We start from the raw sequence: 21156 nt of genomic DNA, 5'->3' as shown, positions 1-21156 counted from the left end.
TCTCTTCCAGCAAATAGCAAAATACATTGAGGTAGTGGGTGCAATAGACTGCACGCACATATGCATCAAAGCACCACCCCAGTGAGCAGGGAAAGTTCTACATCAACCACAAGGGCTTACCCTCCATCAATTGCCAGGTTGTGTGCGATGCCCAGGTCATAATACTGTACGTGTGTGCTGGCTGCCCTGGAAGTTATCATGATTCCCACATCTGGCATCTGATGCAGCTGTACCATAAATTTGCCAATGGAGACATCCCACACGGTCACCTAGTGGGGGATGCTGGATACGCACTGGAGCTGTGGCTGATGACACCCATCAGAAATGCACACACACCCAAACAAGAACTCCATAATGAGGCACATGCACAAACAAGAATCATAATAGAGTGTGTGTTTGGGATGCTCAAGTTATGGTTCTGGTGCCTGGACACATCGAGTGGAGCATTGCAGTACTCACCAACTACATGCACCCAAATCATCCTTGTATGTGCCATGCTACACAGTATGATCTTGTGGAAACAGCTGCAGCAGGAGCAGCAAGGGGCAGGGCCACATAGCCCGCCACCAATGCCAAGGCCTGCGCAGGCACAGAGTGACTCAGAAGAGGAACAACCTGTGCCTTCCACAGTAGGCAGAAGGAGTTGTGCCCAGTATGCCCTGGCCCTGGCAAAGAGGCAATGCATAACACATACACTGACAGTGGAGGGACCCAGGGAATAGCACCTCTCTCTGACTCTCACATACAGTAAAAGGGATGCTAAACATTATACTACCTGTGCCTAACCATGTGTAGGTAGTGTACTACATGCATCCAACATAGGTAACCCTGCAGCACCACCCACAATACTGGGACACCCACAAGATAAGGGACTCACGCATGTCAGTCAGGAGGCGGTTCACATATCCAACAACAGTCACAGCCAGCAGGACAGGTGTAGACAAACACAAACAAATGCCATACTATGGCCTCTAAATGAGGGGTATGGTTGACCCCCACCCAGGCCTACACGGACAGACTACAGCAGGCCACATAACAGGATGTGAGTTGTGATGGCTAGGAAGTCAGAAACTAATGTGTATGCAATCAAAAGATAAGAACAAAAGTACATTGGTATGGCGTAGCCAGTATGATAGGTAAGACTACTGACTGAAATGGACTACAGGACATACCGGTACAGTCCTAGCAAATGTGTACAATTGTTAGGTGTGCTCCCCCACCTCACATAGAAATATAGTGTCAGGTGTGCCCCCCCAATCCTGTGTAGAAACATGTAAATAGTCAGGTGTACCCTCTGCTATGCAGACATATTGCAGCAGTCAATGCCAAATGATCGGTGGATACCCTGCAGACACAGTATGCTACCTGTCAGTGTACATCACAAAGGTCAGCTGTGCAGTACAAACCACCGGACATGCTCCACACATGCATAACAGATGGCCTTACTGGGCATGCTCACACACTTAGAGAAATGAAGGCAATGTCAGTCATCAGCATACTGAAAGGTCATACTGGGCATGCTCACACACTTTAACACATGAAAGCCATGTTTGCAAACACCAGTGGACCAGACATATCCAGTAGTTACAATAGTTACTACAGACACATGTCAGTATGCACCACTCATGCCTTGCACACACAGTGGATAGGAATACAGACATATATGTAAGGACAACACACCATAATACGTCAAAGGTAGATGGATATAGATGTGTGGAAGAGGGTGACCATTTCAAGGAGCCATCCATGTCTGTCCCATCGAGCACACAGCCAAAGGGCCCCAAACACATCAGGTGCAGATGTCACGCACTGCAGTTACTAGCAACCAGTACCTGTCACCACCACAGACTATGTGGTCCACGTGCCAGCTGCACAACATGGCTGTACAAGGACATAGTCAGCTAGTTGCCCTATACATGCACCTGTGACATATGACCCCATGTGTGGCCACCTGTGGGTGCCACCCCTACATGAATACTGTATGGGCCATGCACACTCTGGCCACCCCATAGCGGTACCGTGGCAAGCCTGCTGAGGTTATCCAATGTGAAATACACCTCTGGGAGAGTTGTAGGCCAGTAATCTCTGTGGCATGTCCCATAACTACATACTGCTGTAGTGTGATAGACTAGTTAAGTAGGAGTTCTAACCCCAGACATGGCAACTGTGTGTGTGAGAGTGTGTCACTGTTCGTGTGTGTCTGTCTCTCACTGACTGTGTAGAGAGCAATGCTTTTAGGGTACTCACACCCCTTACATTTCACATACCCAACTTTAGCAAGGCTGCTGAAGTCATGAACCTAGAAATACACCTCTGGGAAGGTTGTAGACCAGTAATCACCACTGCACATCCTGTAACTGCATACTGCTCTATTGTGAATTAGAAGCGTGGTTGAGTTCCATCCCCACACATGGCAGTTCCAGATGTATTGTGTGTGTCACTGTCTGTGTAGGGACCAATGGATTTTAGGCTAGTTTCTTAAAGTCATTTCAAAGCCCTACTTTGGCAATCCTGCTGATATCAATCAGTGTGAAATGCACTTTTGGGCAAGAACTACTCCAGTAATATCCGTGGCATGTACTATAACTGCATAGTGCTGTAGTGTAATACACTAGTTAGGTAGAAGTTCTACTCTCAAATATGACAGGTGTGCATTTGTGTTTGTGTGTGGATGTGTGTGTGTGTGTGTGTGTGTGTGTGTGTGTGTGTGTGTGTGTGTGTGTGTGTGTGTGCGCGCACGCGTGTGTGTGTGTGTGCGCGCGCGCGCGCGCATGTGTGTGTGTGTGTGTGTGTATGTGTGTGTGTGTGTGCGTGCGTTTGTAACCCATATCCTATGTAGAGGTGGTTGTGACTGTGTGACACCTGTGGCCAATGTGGAGCGGGATTTGCATATTTCTTATATGGTGGTCATACTATATATTGCAATGTCCACTATACAGGGATAACAAATGTGATATGGCTGAGAGGCCAGGGTGCAGTGCCATACCCAGACATGTGACATCAAGGTCAGGCAATCACAGTTAGCAACCCCAGTATTACCCAGAGCACACTCTCACCCCATGTGTCATACACACAAACATGCCTAGGTAACAGCCAATATGTGGGTAGTACACTACATATTGGCCACTGATAGTAACTATGGAGTGATAGAGGTGGGCCACAGAGGACATGACACCCAGTCCATATGTCCAATATGGCATATGTGCAGACAGTGCACCTCCCCCATGTTCCCCAATGGACAACTGCACCACCTGTGGAGCCATAACATGTGACCCACAATGGACATACCATGCCTAACAACATGCCTGTATGGACAGATGCCACTGACAACAAGGAATGCTGATAGCATGCACGCCATGTAGGTGCAGGGTAAAGCTGCTGGCCATTACCAGCTCCCGCCACAGGTGGCCAGGACTGACACATCTGATGATAATCTGTGTTCACAACATGGACCAGACACCCCAGGTACAGTTCCACATGTCACTGTTCATGCATGTGGGAGGTGTGCACATCCCAGATGCCATCCATGTCATGGATGAAGGAACACAGACATGGCAAGCAATGCACAGCATTGCCCACACACAGTAGTCACCCAGGTGACCAGATGGGGGATACAATACCCGCCTGTGTGGCAAATGCAGACACTACAACCCTGAGCCACAATGCTGACCATCGTCATGTGGCCTGATGCCAAGTTACACCCATCACCTAGCCTTGGACAGCCATCTGGTGCAGTCGAACACCACGTACCTGAGCAGACATGCACCCATGCATGTCAGTAGTGGCACCCTGTGTGTTTGTGTGTGCATTGCATGCCTCAGATGTTCACATCCACACTCCCTACAACCCCCCAAGGGCATACTGCTGCATGCTGTCTGATGTCAGACACCTTCCCATACCCTTCACCATACAGCCCCTGTATAACCTGTGTGGTGCATGGGATATCTGCACAGTGATGTGATGTGGCAATCCCACAACCAATGAGTTGTACACCTGGCCCTGCCACATGTGCCAATGTGTGTGTGTGTGTGTGTCCTTCTGAGAGTGTGGCTGTGTTGACACTGGCACCTGTTCATGCCGACAGGCATGTGTATGTCACCTACTGTACAGCTACTGTATCCCTATTGCAGATGTCACTCACCATCACATATATGTTCTGAGTGCTCCACAACAGGTAACCCATGTAGTGCATCCAATAATTGCAGTGAACTGTGCTAGCGCAACATAGTTGTCAGGGGTTTGATACCCTGTGCTGCTAGGTGTGTGACACAACCATGCTTCAGTTTTACCCTCCCACCCCTCCCTGACATGTATTAGCATCTGTCTGCATTCCCCCACCCCCTCTCAGGTGGATGTGGAGACCTACTCCTGCTTTGCTTAGGCAGCAGCATGTGTGATGCAAGTAATGCTCATAATCAGCTGATGGCCTCTGCACAAATTGCAACCCTCCCCTAGCTGACTGCATGTTAAACAGCTGTGGTAACATCCACATAGCCAATTGTATGGAAACACACTCCAATACCTAAGAACATCATGGTGGTGTTTGCCCTTTTCACCCACTGTGAGCAGGAACTAGATCTGTCGTGTGTCAAACTCATTCTCTCCATTGTATTGCGGTGTTCCTCTAACAACATACACTGTGGGAACAGTGCAACAAACAGGAGGTGGATGTGCCTGACCTGATTACATACTGTAAGTGCAGCTATACTGCATTTGAAGTAATGTTGCTTTCACAGTGTTTGTGTGGATATGGCTGTTGTACATGTCTCAATACCTGCCATGTCAGTTCCATGTTGATGGGGAATCTCCATCTGCAGGGTCATCTGCAGCCTGGGCAGTGTTGTGTCTGTGGTTGCATGTGTCACCCATGGAGCATCTAGCTGTTGACTGCTGAAGGTAGTGTGAGGATTGCAGACAGTACATGGAGAAAGCTGTGGTAGTCACCAATGTCATATCCCTCAAAGGACATATGTTGCAACAACCCTGTAACAACAGTAAATGTATGTGGTTATCACAGCAACATGTTAATATTGGCCCTGTGTATGTGTTCCCAGCCACACTTCTGTCAACCTTTGTACATATGTCGTGCATGAATTGGTGCATATGTGCTGTACACCATACTTTGTGGCATCATATCTGAGAACAAGCCACTGATATATCTGACTGCTATACATGTTATGTACAATAGGGGTTACATTACATTACATTACCTCCACATTCTGTGGATATTCGTACAGTACTGAAGTCTGTGTACCAATGGTGAATGTTGACAGTGTGTGTAGTGTTGATATGTACCTTAGCCTGTATACAGACTGTGGTAGATGACATGGTTCTAGTTCCCCTACTATCAGATGTTACATGCTGCCCCACTGTATGGTACTGTAGTGGTGTACATGTTTGTAGGGCCATAAACACACATGTCCCATACCACAGACAGCCACCAGACCAAACTGTGTAGCAGGCGGATATATGTAGGGTCAGTCTGTGAGTGGCACATATGAGGATGTTGTCGAACACACAGTCCATATACTGTAATACCATGCTAGCTAACCATATGTGGCTGTAGCTGTGTTCACATTGGTTGTGGATATGCACTGTCACACAGGTGTATCTTACCCTTTGCTGTGACATGCCTGTGGAGCCTGCTTTATATGCAGGTACATGTGCATTCCCCCTTGGGAGCTGTAGGCCAGTGTTAAGCCAGTCTGCCTGCAGCCTGCACAGTTCATTGCAACATGCCTAGCAGCTGAGTGTCCTAGCAAGTTGGATGTCATGTGCAGATAATAGCCAGATGTCCCACTGCCGGACCTCCCTTAACAGTCATGTATGTCAGACAGAGCAGTGGGATGCAGCTCAGATGTATGCCAATACCTATTGTGTAGTATGTGGCCATGGCACCCCTGTACCAATGGTCATGCCATTACAGACCAGGCAGGGGTGTGCGAATGCATGACCTATGGTGGACATTACATACTAGTCATTATGTGTTATACCCATTTACATGGCCATCCACATCCTTATTTTCAGGGACAGTACACATGTGTAGCACTAAGGGCTTATGTGTATACCGCTGGACTGTACAGACTATGTCAGACTCCCACATATATTGGCCAATATCTCTGCTGCAGTCCACAGTGGCATTACTTGCTAGCAGTGGTATTGTACAATGATGTCTTTTGGATGTTGTGCAGTAAAAAATGGCACACGTTATGAACATATGTGACTTGCCACACACACCATGTCTGTGAAGACAAACCCCATGACAGTAGCAATAGTCTACTAGTATACCTGCTATAGATACCTGTCATCCCCTGCAACTATGACATTGGGAACATACAGGCTGGGGTTAGCCTACACTTCATGTCCAGGAACTGTGGTGGGAATATATGTACATATACATATCCAGATAGCCGGATGTATGATTACACATGTGTACTACACCCAATTAACACTGTCATGGCAACCACCCACTATAGATTCCCACATCATGTCTGTGTGGTCCCATTACATCTCCTGTGTGATGGGCATCTCTCCTGTGTGTGGGCAGCAGTGCTACCGACAGCATGAAACAATACTCCATACAGGAGAACTGGCACACTCAGGGCAGCCACATATTTGTAGGAGGATCAGGAAGTACAGATTGCGAGTGAAGTTGTGTTATGCTTTGTACAGTACTGGTGTTACAAAGTGTGGGTGTGTATACTTGTGTGCCATGGAATGCAGTCCGTCTGCATAGCACACAACTTTGGGCCTACCCTCATTCCAGCCAGAGCTGTGCCTATCATGTCTTGTCTGTCCACTACACAGGTCTTGTGTCAGATAATACACTGGCAGTGTGTATGTTGCATGTTACCGATAAATGACTACATCCATGGCCGTCCATACCAGCAATTCCCTGACTAAGGGTATTTTACAAACTATCCTGTAATGCCTGCATCTTCCATAGTATATGGCAACAGTTGTACACATATGTGCCTGTCTTCCAGCCTCTGCCCATCACCTACATACCAAGCTGTGCACATATGTCATGATATCGGTGTTTGATCCATAGTGGGCTGGAAGTATAACACACTGCCATGTCTGCCATCAGTTCAATGCCATTGTAATCCCCACACATATGGTGGGGCTGGGGCCATATATGTGTGGGTGCCACCTACACAATACATGTGTGCCTTTGTGCACTGCAGAGCCCAGTGTATGTAACAGTGGTATATGGCCCTGTATTATTGATTCTAGGGGGAGCACCAGAAAAGACCTAGGTTGCTAGAAAATGTGGGGGTGTCAGGGCTGAGCTGCCTTATGGTATCTGGATGTACAATACCATATACTTCACCTATATACGCATTACTGACATGGATCTGGGTACTGCAAGACTACTGCCCCCTGCCATACAAACTGTTCTGTGTGTTGGTGTGCTCATGATGGTGTCAGTTATGCCATGTAATGTAGCAGTTACAACCCATGTGGTCATAAGATGTCTATACCACCTACTGTGTTTGTACAGTGTATAGATAGAGGCTGCTGAACTACACACCTGGAGTACATACTGTTGATTGTTAGGTATCATGTGGCCCAGTGTGTATTACCTATTGTACAATGTGAATGGCTTGGCCTGGACAGCAACAGCTGTGGACCTTTCTAGCCTACTGTATGAGTGTAACTGGTCCACTGTAGCATCACTCCATTGATATAGTTGTCAGTGTCTGAACAGCTATATGGCATGGCATGTAGAACTGTAATAGTACACTATGAAAGGTTTCCATGTCTGCAAACCTATGAGTGTTGTTTCACCTATGACCTCTCTGAGGGTGTATGTTACAGGCAACAATTGTCATTTTTATGGGTAGCACATACAGTGTCCAGCTATTCAGGGGGTCAAGTGTATGCATAGTGGCTGTTCCATATTGTGTGTACCTACCACTTATGTATCATACTGTACATATAACAGTGTGTGTCTGTCTAGTCAAATGTATATGTATATATATATATATATATATATATATATATATATATATATATATATATATATATATATATATATATATTCATAAATATGTATACCTGTATCTGCATAACTTTATATGTGATCTGAAGCCTGGTAATGTTGATGGCTTCCACATAATACATTCCCCATGGGAGCCAGACTATACTGCATGATATGTTACCAATAACAGCCTCACATCATACAGGTGGGATGTAGTACAGGTAACATTGTGTGCCCGTGTTGCCACTGGCCCTGATTATGGCATCTCCAACACTTGGTAGTGTATTGCAAGGCAGACGTGTTTGGCTGGGGAGGATGCCTATTTGTACAACTCGTATAGTGTGTGGTGCCTCTCAACCCCATTAATGTAACATGTAGCATGTTACACTCTGCTCACTAACAGCTACATGTGCCTTGCAGTACCAGCACAACAGTGTTGTACCAATAGGTCAGTAGGCATGGGAATCCCATTGAGGTCTGCCATGTGTGGGTATGTGTGCATGTGTGCATATCTGTAGGGTACAACAGTTTCTTGTCCACATACTCCTATTGCCGCATAGTAGTATGGATTTTGTTGTTGCCACCCATAGGTGTGGTAATGCAATGCAACACCCTACTATGCCTGTGGTGTGTGCATCACATGCATATCCCTGTGGTACCACTGTTGTGATATGCAATGGGTTGTTTTTGCGTCATGGCCAATGTGTGATAGTGGGTACGTCAGAGTATCAAGATGGGTTCTAGTGTGTACAATATCCAGTGGGAGATGTGGGTGCTGTGTACACTGTCTTTACACCATGGTACACCTGGTATATGTCTCATGTACCACTCTCAGATGGCCAATGTCACCATCACCAATACAGGTAACAGATAACAGGGTACAGCCCGGTTACATATGTGCTGTGTGTAGCCTACCTGTAACACATTGGACACATGGAATAGTTAGTTAGCAACTAAACAACCAGATCTCTAAGATGTGTGTCTACCTGTTATGTGCCAGTCAATGTGTATATGATGGTATGACACACTATGTATTCACAATATGCAAACATTACATCCCCCATTACCATATTGTACATGTCTGTGGATGGTCTGCATGTAGCACGTGACCTGGTACACACCTCACCCTACAGATGGTGTCATGTGTGCAATGACAGTCACACAGTACAGTAGCACTACATACCCGGGTTGGGGTCTAGACACAGTGTAGCCAAGTAAGGATGTGTGTGTATGTATGTAGATGGGTTGACATAAGAGTGCAGATTATACCTGTACCAGCAGGCCACCAGTCACATTTGCATGGCCAATAACTGTTATACATACCTGCGGCATGTGTGCAACTGTGCACCACATATGTTACAGCCATGGTGTCACCACACTGACAGACCCATGTGGAATATGACTGAGGACCATCCTCCTGATGACACATGTATGCCTACAGCACAAATGGATGATAGTATGGGGATATCAATTGGTGTTACCAACAGCTGAGATGCATCATAGCTGCATGGCTACACTACCTAACATGTATGCAGTACACATTACCCCGACTGCATTTTACACTGCAGTACATTGTGGCACTCTATCACAGTCACGGGGTGTATCAGAACCATGTTAGCCTGTCCCTGCATCAATGTTATGGATGGCAGGGATGTGGCACAGGTATCATCATTTGCACAGGCTGTGTGAATGTCATCTTAGCTGCATGGCTACACTACCTGACATGTATGCAGTGCACATAACCCATGACTACATTCTGCACTGCAGTACATTGCAGCACTCTATCACAGTCATGGTGTGCATCAGAACCATGTTAGTCTGTCCCTGCATTGATGTTATGACGGCATGGATGTGGCATAGGTATCATATGCACAGGGTGTGTTGCAGGTGTGCCAGAGGCCAAGGGTGGTCCAAACATGTGATACCATGTCAGTGGGTGAGGGGTGTGGTTCCTTGATTGGGGCATGGTGATGTGGTGTGTGTTGGTATGGGGTTGCCATAGGTGTGGTTGCATAGTGTGTGGGTATGCATGCACACAGTTCCGCCATGTGGCTGCCCTATACAGGTAATGTTGGACAGCTGTAAACCATACCTGGCAGGGTGTGCAGTTCAGTGCCTCTGGTCACAGACACGCTGACTGTGCCTGTCAGGGGTTCCATGGCACATGCAGGTACAGACCTTGACGTGCTACTCCCCCCTGAGTATGACATATTTACAGTGGAACCATGTCCTGCCTGGGCTTGGCCAGGGCCACGTGTATGAGGCCTGCTGTGATGTGGTGTGGACAGCAGCCCCTGTGGTGTGCAGGGGTGGTACTGCCACTAATGGAGTGGCTGTGCATCCTGGCACATCCATGAGACTGTCAGCTGCTAGTGTCTCTGGCCTACATCCACATGGCCATCACACCACTCCTACCACATGTTCTAGCACAGATGTACCACAGTTGAGGAGGCCATCCATCTCAACCCTCTATCCATGACCTCGGTATATTCACAGAAGGCACCAGCGAATTCATGGAGGTTGCCACTTACAGCTGCAAAAGCAGACCTTTGCAGCCTCAGGACCTCTCTGCAATGCATTTCCATATGTCCCTGTGCCTCCATTATGGCCTGAAATATGCTTCTGGTGGTACCAGTTGTGGCACCTCTACCAGGGGCATGATGACCTGCGGTCCTCCCATGAGCACCATGGTACACCTGCCAAAGTGTTGGCCTTCCAGACATCTGGCTATGCCAACTGTGACCCGACACAGTTGGCATGGACACCACACTTTCCTAGTCATTACCACCAAGCACCAACTGTCCCTCTGCTATGGCCACATGTGATGGGGTTTGTAGGGGCACTGTAACTGTGTGCAAGCTTGGGGTGGCTAGGAGAGTGATGACACATGTTGGCACAGTATCAGCCTCTGACAACCCCACCTGTGCCTCACCTGTACCTTCATCATCATTGGTGTCTGTCGGGCCACCTACCTCAGTTTGCATGCAGAAGGGACCCTGACCCACCTCGCCACCTGTGGGGGAAACAAATACACATGTTAAGACCTGTACAGCAGTGCATAACAGTACACACACTCACACACACTCACACTGACAGCCACCTTATTACTTTACTTTCCCTGAGTTTACAGACAGTAGCACAGTCAGTTTCATATGTTTCCCATCCTGCATGGCACTTGCCAATATATATGTGTCACTACAGCCCATTAACATATCATTCCTCTCCATGCCTACATGTGTGGTTACCACACCTGACCTGTTACTCCATCACCTCCGTGACCTGGGTGGAGTAGGTTGTACATGGCCTCACTGCTGTCACCCTGTATTACTCTGTGTATGGGCAGAAATGGTGTACGAGGCCTCTGTATGGTTGAGGCTGCTACATTCACTGCATATGTTGCACACCAGAGTCTCATACTACAGTCTTACTCAGACCATGCCACATCTGCTGCACAAGCAATCCATTATGGGGGCAACAGTACTACCTGGATACACTCACTGATGTGCTGTGGTAATTTATTTTATTTTTTATTTTACATTTGTTGACCGGGATAGTTTAACTGGATTTATGTCCATTTTCAGCAGAGTCCTGGGGAGATAAGCTCCAAGTGATTACTAGACTACTAACATACAGGTACTAGTTGTTATACAGTTAAATACTACAAATTTTAAACAGTTCAGGAATCTTCACAGTTTATACAAAAAACATGTTACAAGCATTAGATAAGATATTTTAGACTTTATGTACAAAACTTCATTAGTAACTAGAAAGTAATTGTTAAACAAATACATACTTCAAGTTTCAACAGTTCAGCAATGCTCACAGTTTAAACAATACTTGTTGCCTGCCTTAGGATGCTTTAGAATTATATGCAGAAGAATTTAACTAGGTATTTTAAATTAACTCTGTTAGGAAAAGATATGTTTTTGCCAAGGATAGGCCTTGATCTAAAAAGACACAGATAGAGCAGGAATTAGGTCTTAAGAGATGGTATTTGGGATATAGTATGAGATTAGTCTGAATTTGTACAGGGACATAACCAATGGGTTTTAAGATAGAGTTTCAGATTGTGTTTAAAAAGTGTAAATGAAGACAGTGATGTAAGTTCATGGGGGAGTTGGTTCCAATACTTTCCAACTGCATTTGAGAACAGACCATCTCCTGCCATGTTATTAGATTTACATGTTGATGCAAGTAGTTTATTAGATGAGCGTGAAGTTGAAAGGTTATTATTCCCCATTGCATTTGTAGTGCTGCATATGTGGGTAGCCAGTTACCTATCTGCTGCTGGCAATATGATGCATATACCTGGTATGTACTGCACCTCCTAATGCATGTTCCATGCTACAGACCTTGTTATGCTATCAGCTGTCCTGTGTTCACATACCTGACAGGTTGTCCTGGTGTCCCATGTCTCACTCCATGTACAGCACAATCCCAAAGGGAAGTACCGCCATGTGGTCAATCCACTATCGCCTGTGCATACATACACAAGGAATCACTACTTAATACCGAAACTACACAATCCCGAAGCCCACAATACCGAGACTAAAATCCCTAAACTACACATTACCGACATTTTAAAAGCGCGAAATTCAAAATCACGAAAGTACTACATACATACAGCACACACACAAACATATACACAGCCTCCCCCCATAAACAAACAAACCACCCTACACTAAAGATAAGCAGGGGTGCGAAGCCCCCCTGCACCCCCCCGTCTTTAATATTCCGACTCTGAGATCGCACAGACATACACACAAGGCAAACTCACACCCAAACATTATAGCCCCTCACACACACACACACACACACACACACACACACACACACACACACACACACACACACACCTGACATGCATCATCCACATTCCACTAGATTGCACTTACGAACACAACCAAGACACACACACACACACACACACACACACACGCACACACACACCACAGTCCTTCATGTGGAGTTGCACAACATTTGTACACACAGTCCTCCCCTTAACCTTCCATCAACATGTATTACATATGGAGCTCAACAGCATGCAGTGCAACTATAGCGACATCATGCTAGTGGCAGTATACATGTGTGTGAGGCATGGGCTTTGTTGGTAGGTGATGGCCATTCCCCTGTTAACACTGCATCCATGTACAAAGTGTTACTGTGGACCTGTTCCACACCCTGCCTTGTACTGTGCACCATACCTTGCAGGTGTAGAACCCATTGATGCATCTGTAATACTGTGTCAGTTATGTCAGCTCCAATGCTCACAGCCCCTATATGTTGTAGCAACACATACCTGGGATGATATGTGAACAGCTATCAGTTGTGGATGCCTGATGTCTACATTACAGATCACATCAGCAGTGCATGTATGACCAATACATGACTATTACACTGACAACCAGCAGACTTTACCATGGCTGTGAGGGGTGCCCTACACATGTCCCAGACCTTTGCATGGTTGCAAGGTCTACTCATGGGCACATCCCTTGGAGTGCACACACTGCTGTCACAAGTGCTGTGGGGTCAGGGTTACATCTGCAACATTTACTTAACCTGATTGTGTGCAGCTGCAGTCATAGTGGTGTTGAGTCACACATGTCCCTACTCTAGGCTGTGTGTCCTGCACATGACACATCCCTGTGGACACATTGCACATTGACAGGATGTTAGTTATCTTGCATGTGTCTGTTGTGCCCTTCCAATACCACAGCATAGTCTCTACTGTGATGCAGTGCATTTCTCAGCAACAAAACATGAACGTGTACAGCAGTATGGGTAGGTGTGTTAGACGTGTGCATGGGGGATATCCCATAGCTATTACATGCCCAGTTTATCATCATGCATGAACACAAACCATACTCACTGGCTACGGACTGCTGCCATGGTGGTATCCTGGAGGGACCTACATAGGAGTGCGAAAAAGCTGATGTCAGTGGCCACAGCTGTGGCATTCATAACAGGTGAGTGCAACATTATGTTACATCAGCAGTAGAATTACACAATATTACAGCTTATACACAACTGTTTATTACTACTACACAGCAGCAGACTAATTATATGACATCTCAGTTTTGCATGATGTACCTGTACAAATGCAGATGCATACACATGAATGGGGTACCGATGTATCCTGGGGCCTTCCCTGCACGCTCCTCAGCTGGTGTGTCATTGGCACCCACTTCTAAGATGTGCCCTGCCAAGGTTGTTAATGCTGCAGGCAGACAGGTGCCACAAGGCTGCTGAGAAGATCCTCCACATGGGTAAGGGGTGGATGGGAAGGTTGTTCCCCCTGTTGCGAGGAGGTCCCCTCTTATGGAAGCTGCACACCGATGTACATGGTGAAGCAGGTCAGTGCAATGATGCTGGACCTGCTCATAGCTGCAGTTATGCAGTCCGACATCATGGAGTGTCCAGCCAAAAAGCAATACGTAGTGCTGTACCAGGTGGTCAATAATGATCGCTGTTTCAGTGACGCTGTATGCAGGAAGATGACTATGCTGCATGTATCCTGGAAGTCATAATGATGGAAGCAGGTCTGAGCCACCCATACAGCAGGGTTACCATCATTTTTAATACATGCATATGTCTCCCCACACCATATCAGCTACAGCAAACCATTCACAGACTGCAATTATTATGTCAACTGCTTACCTACCATTGGGACATATGTTGTATTGTACCAAATTTTGTGCTATGTGTATGTGCCATGCTTTGTGATATGTGTTTGTAGCCATGCTCCCTGTGGGGACACTTATCTTTGTGAAAACAAAAACCAGAAGACAAAATTACCCTGTACTTGTGAAAGCCAAGGGAATTCTTGTATAGTCCACACTTGTAAATTCTCCACACTCAAACGGCTGCTGTAGACAAAATCCAGGATAAAATCAGTTATGTTAGATGCTGAATAAATGTCCACAAAGAGATCGTATGCGACAAAATGTCCTTATGAATCAAGTAGTAAAGAAAATTTCTCCAAAAGCTTTATTGAAAAAATACTGTGAAGCGCTTTTCGGCCCACTAATAGTGGGACTTCTTCAGACAAACAGATTCTAACAAAAAACAAGGTTTAAATACTGATTTTGGCACCAAAAAGGTGCCATTGCTAGGTTACAGTTCTGAGCTTCAATTAGTTAAAGGTATAGTGTCCTAACAACTAGTGAGATGAGTCTATGAATGAATTTAAAACAAAATCAACAAAACTTCAGAACCATTAAAAAGATTAAAAGCATCGCTAAGATGTCATTATTGCAGTATCTAAATATATGCTAAATATGAAGCAAATATAAAAATATATAAAGTATATATGGTAATACCAATCACATCTATATGTTACCACATGTTTCAGACTAAGGAATGAGCAGTAAAAAACAAAAACCAGTATGTACAAAAGTTACTCAACTTGAGCACTGAATACATATATAAGTAAATCACATCAAAGAATCGAGAGGTTACAAAAAAGAAAGAACGTTGTTGTGGGAAATTGCTATTCAAAGATGGTACAAAGTCACATTAGAACTACAATAGTCTGATCAAAATCCCACCTAAAACACTTACTTAACTACAAAGTCTAACATAGGTGATAAATATATGTTCAGGATGTACAGTGGCACCTGAACAAAGAACTATTAAATAGTGCAATTAATGTAGTCAGGTCATGTAGAAAGCATGTGTATTGTAATTGTAAAAGAAATATGGTAAAAGTATATATGCTGACATGTAAACAATAGATTTAAAATCAAACAGCAACTAGTAAACCTATATGAAGGTAAAATGCAAGGTTACTTAGGACAAATTACTCCATAAGTGCTCAAGTTGAGTAACTTTTGTACATACTGGTTTTTGTTTTTTACTGCTCATTCCTTAGTCTGAAACATGTAGTAACATATAGATGTGATTTGTATTACCATATATACTTTATATATTTTTATATTTGTTTCATATTTAGTATATATTTAGATACTGTAATAATGACGGGCCAGATTCAGGAAGGCTTACACAGAGTTCAAGGTAGTGTAAGCCTCCGTGTAAGCCTCCCGATTCAGGAACAGCCCAAACCTCCGTGTAAGAGACAGCTAACATGTCTCTTACACGGACTGGACGTGGAAATGCTCAATTCCTCATTTGCAGCTGAAATATTTGCAAATGAGGTATTTGAGCGATCCAAGAAGCCCAAACCAGTCCGTGTAATGGACGTGTTAGCTGCAGAAATGTACTCAGCTGACAACTGAGTACATTTTTGCAAAAATGAAAATGGAGCTATGTCAGCTCCAAATAAAGGGTACATATGTTTCATTAAGCATGCCAGTGGCCAAATATGTGGCCATTGGCATGAAAAAGTGTTGCAAAAATATTATAAATAACTTTTTTTTTTGTGGGATTATGATGTTTAACTGCAGTGCACACCACAAGCATAACGAGTGCGCTACCCAAAACTGAAAACCGAAGCTTATAAGCCCACAATTGTGGGATTTATGTATTACATGGAATGTCAATGGAGGGACCTGCAGACCAAAAACAATATGGCCTCCGTTTAGTGGTTGTCAAGGGGGGGAAGCTCCGTGTAAGACATGTAACTAAGCATTACTAGGCAATCCTATGTAAATGAGGGTTACAATACTGAATCACACTGCCACATAGGTAATGAGCACTTTCTGAGTCGTGTAAGAGTTATAGAAGGGGGAGGAACAGAGTAAGAGGTAGGTGACATCACGGGGGGGGAAAGATAGAAAAAAATGTATCAGATTGGAGGGCAATGTAACATGACAGATGACAGACAGACATCAGGGAGAGAGGTGTGTCCCAACAGAACACTAGGAAAGTCAAGAAATAGAGGGTGCACACTATCCCTACACTCAAATTTTCTTGAAATACGTGCATGCGCACGTGTGCACGCGTGTAAGGCAGGTTCAACATGTGGGAGCGTGTTGCAAACCGTTTACAACGGTTTGCACAGGCGTGCACGTGTGGAAGGCAGTGTGTGCGTGTTTTAACATGAATCAGCCAAGTTCACACCGTGTAAGGATGTGTGCGCGCGTGTAACACCGTGTAAGGATGTGTACGCGCGTTTAAGTGACTGTGAGCATGCTTAAGCTGGTGTGCACATTGCTCCCCTTGAGGAAACAGAGAGGAAACAGGAAACAACCAAAATACAGGGAAACTGCCAGAGGATACAGCTGGAGTTAATTGGTGAAAACAATTGGAAGCAGGCAATTACACAGGCAGACTAGAAGCCCAACCCAGCACTTAAAACACTGCAAAGAGCAGTGCAGGGTGTTTCTCACAAGAGATACTGCAAGAAAGTAAGCTATCAGAATTGAAAACTGAAGAAAGCTGAACTCAGAGCAGAAATGCTAGGGGCTGCCATAGCTGTTATAATCAGGCATAGGCGAATTGCTGAGGGTGGTGACAATGCAGATGCTGACAGACAACCCAGAGTAAGGAGAAGGAGAAGAGTATACAGGCCCAGGGTCACCTACCATGGGTTACATGAGCTGGAGATAGTAGAGCTACAGAGTGGACAGAGACCTTCTGCAGCAGATTGTTGAGCTGTGCAGGCCACTCACACACAGAACCAACAGAGGGAACCCATCCCAGTGGAAACCAAGGTATGTGTTGGCCTAAGAATACTAGCAACAGGTACCTTCCAGAGACCAACTGGTGATATGATGGGGATATCACAGGCATCAGCCTCCAGGGTACTGCACCAGTTCCTGGATGCCATGTCAGCACATGTCGGTGATCATGTATATTTCCCCAATGCCTGTGAGGTTGTGGCCAGCAATATGCATCTCTTCCAGCAAATAGCGGGATACCCTGAAGTATTGGGTGCAATAGACTGCACGCACATACACATCAAAGCACCAGCTGGTGAGCGAGGTAGAGCCTACATGAACCGCAAGGTATTCCCCTCCATCAACTGCCAGGTCGTGTGTGATGCCCAGGGCATAATAATGAATGTGTGTGCTGGCTGCCCTGGGAGCTATCACGATTCCCACATCTGGCATCTGACGCAGCTGTACCAATCATTTGCCAGTGGGGACTTCCCACACGAACACCTAGTGGGGGATGCAGGTTACGCACTTGAGCCGTGGCTGATGACACCCATCAGAAATGCACACACACCTGAACAGGAATGCCATAATGAGGCACACGCACAAACACGTAACGTCATAGAGCGTGTGTTTGGGTTGCTCAAGTCACGGTTCCGGTGTCTGGACACATCTGGTGGTACCTTGCAGTACACACCAACTACATGTACCCAAATGATCATGATATGTGCTATGCTACATAATATGATCCTGCGGAAACAGCTGCAGCAGGACCAGCATAGAGCTGGGCCGAACATACCCCTACCATTGCCAAGGCTACCACAGGCAGAGGGTGACTCGGAGGAGGAACAACCTGACCTTGCCCCAGTAGGCAGAAGGAGGCGTGCCCAGTATGCCCTGGCCTTGGCAAAGAGGCAACGCATAGCACATACACTTGGTCAGTAGGAACACTGGGACTGATACCCGCTCTGACTCACTCATATAGTAATAGGGATGCCTAACATGACACAACCTGCTTCCAAACATGTACAGGGAGTGTAGTATGTGCATCTGACAGAGGCAGCCCTGCAGCACCACCCGAGGCATGAATGCCATGTGTCAAGTAATGCAACACCATGTACCATATGCACACCTGAGGACCCTGACTAACATCCACCCTCACCCATCACAAACCACAAAAACACAAACCCACATTCATAGGTACCACAAGGGATAGGAACCTAGATGTAATGCTACCCAATGCCAGAAGTATAAACAGCAAGATGTGTGCAGTGTAACCGCACACAGTATAGAGGATGTAGATATCAGTGCTGCAATAGACAACTGGGACAAAGCCCACACCAGCACCCTAACACTACCAGGTCACACCTCATACAGGGATGTACATGTGCAAAAACATGGAACAAGCTACAAAATGAGGGTGACTAGCAATAAATGTCATGGATAACCACACCCCCATGTTGGTACCACAACAAAAAGCAACATGGATTAGCCATGGTCAAATACCAATTGCTAAAACTGCCTACTACTAAATAGCTTGCTGCAGACCACTGTCCTAATAGCAGGAACTGCACCAGGCCTATGTTCATAGGTGCATAGGTTCATACTAGGCTATCTGCCCTAGGGCATATATAAGCCTAGCCCAGAGTTTTGTGGCTTCCGCCACCCCTTCAGTTCTAAGGATAATATGCCCATTATGTTGCTGTGCCTCTGTCAAGCAGTGACACTGAGGTTATCACTGGGGTATACCTGCGATCACCCATCCATTGGTCATGATTTCTCTCGAACAAAGCCAGCGAGGTGCCCAGCCTCACATGTACCAGGATGATGTTCCACAGCATAGGGAGTCTCTCGGTGATGAATCTGTCCCTCCAGCATGCCCTATGAATAGCCGTGTTGAGGTTTAAGTCTCCTGCCCGTGTAGATCTGATGGAGTTAGAGGTTTTGAGGTGAAGCATTTTTATTAATTCCGGGTTGGACATGGCCTAGTATGACAGGCACAGGCCACCTCTGAGCAGATGGTAGGCGACTGAATAGAGCTGGGGTTCCTGCAGTCAGGCAGCATAAGACATACATTTGAGACCTTTTATCCGTCTGGTGAGCAATGTGTGGGGACTGTCCAATTGCTGCAGGTGTTGGGTCAGAAACATTCCGAATGGGGCATTGTACTCAATCATTGATCTGATGAGTGATGAGTACAGGGGAACAATGACCTCCCTTGATCTAGATGTGAATCCCTGCATGATGAGGTGGGCAATGTAGAAGGTCTTCCCAACTACTTTGGCAATGTGAGTGTCAAATGAAAGGTTACTGTCAACCTGGGTGGCCAGATCCCTGATAACCTCTCCTGTGCTTAGAGGAGTAACACCTATATGGGAACTAGGGGTGACCTTGTTCTTCCCAAAGGGTATGACTATGCATTGTTTAGCGTTTGACTGTAGGCCATGGCTCTGGCACCAGTTATCCATTTCTATGAGACCTGTCTGAAGGATGTCCATGTCAGATGGGTTGTCAACTATGGTTCCCAGTTAGCAGTCATCTGCAAACCTTGTCAGCCATAATCCTCCTGTGTTTGCTTGTACGTCTGAAAAGTAGATGCCGAACAAAAGTGGGCCCAGGACTGAGCCCTGTGGGGCACCACTTGTGACAGGCTTTGAGTGTGACATGGCACCAGCAACCTTGACCCTGTGGGTGCTGTCACTTACCAGTTTGTAACCCATCTTGTGATGTATGGGTCTACATTTAAGCTGGTGAGTTTGTCAATGATACCCGAGTGGGGTATTGTATTGAAAGTCTTTGCCAGGTCAAGGTAGGCTGTGTGGACTGCTTTGCCCTCGTCAATGGCCTTGGTGACCATTCTGAAATAGTCAACCAAGTTTAAAAGGCATGATCGCCCTTGACAAAGCCAAACTGGGTTGGATCCAAAGTCTGCAAGTCCCCTATGCCTTCATTCATGAGTTCCATTATGATCCTCTCCATAGCTTTGCAGACCAGGCTTGTCAAGCTGATGGGATGGTAGTGTCCGGGGTCGGTGAAGGCACCACCTTTGTGAAGTTGGACCACTGTTGCCGTATGCCACTCCTTGGGTATGTATCCTGAGGTGAGGCCAAGATTAAACAGCTGCCCGAACTGCGGGTTCAATTCCTCATTGAGTTCATGGAGCCCACAACCGGGGACACCATCCGGTCCCATGGATGCTGTGTTTCACGCCTTGGATAGAGCAGTTCTCACCTGAGCATTTGAGATGTTTGGGGGGCTACAATCCCCTGGTATAGATATCCCTCCCTGTGGGGGAGGTATGCACTGAACCTGTCAGCCAGTATGTTGCCAATGTCTGTAGGTTCAGTGATCTTTACATCATTATGAACTAATCCTGAGCATATCTGGGAGTCACCTCCCAGGTTTCCAACATAGCTAAAAAGGCCTCATGATTGTCTTCTGAGTCCTTAGCGAAGTTTCTCTCAAAAATGTGCCCTGGATGATTTTATGGGAGATCTCAGTTCTTCACGCATAATGAGCAGGGGTGTCTTCCTTCTACGGAATTTGCTCTACTGTGTAGTAGCACCTTCCTTCTGATGTAGAGCATGTTTATGGCTGGGGTCCTGGAGGTGCTAGGAA

Source organism: Protopterus annectens, chromosome 1.part1 (assembly GCF_019279795.1).
Source record: "Protopterus annectens isolate FY-2018-M chromosome 1.part1, PAN1.0, whole genome shotgun sequence".
NCBI lineage: Eukaryota > Metazoa > Chordata > Ceratodontiformes > Protopteridae > Protopterus > Protopterus annectens.
This window is presented reverse-complemented; position numbering follows the sequence as displayed.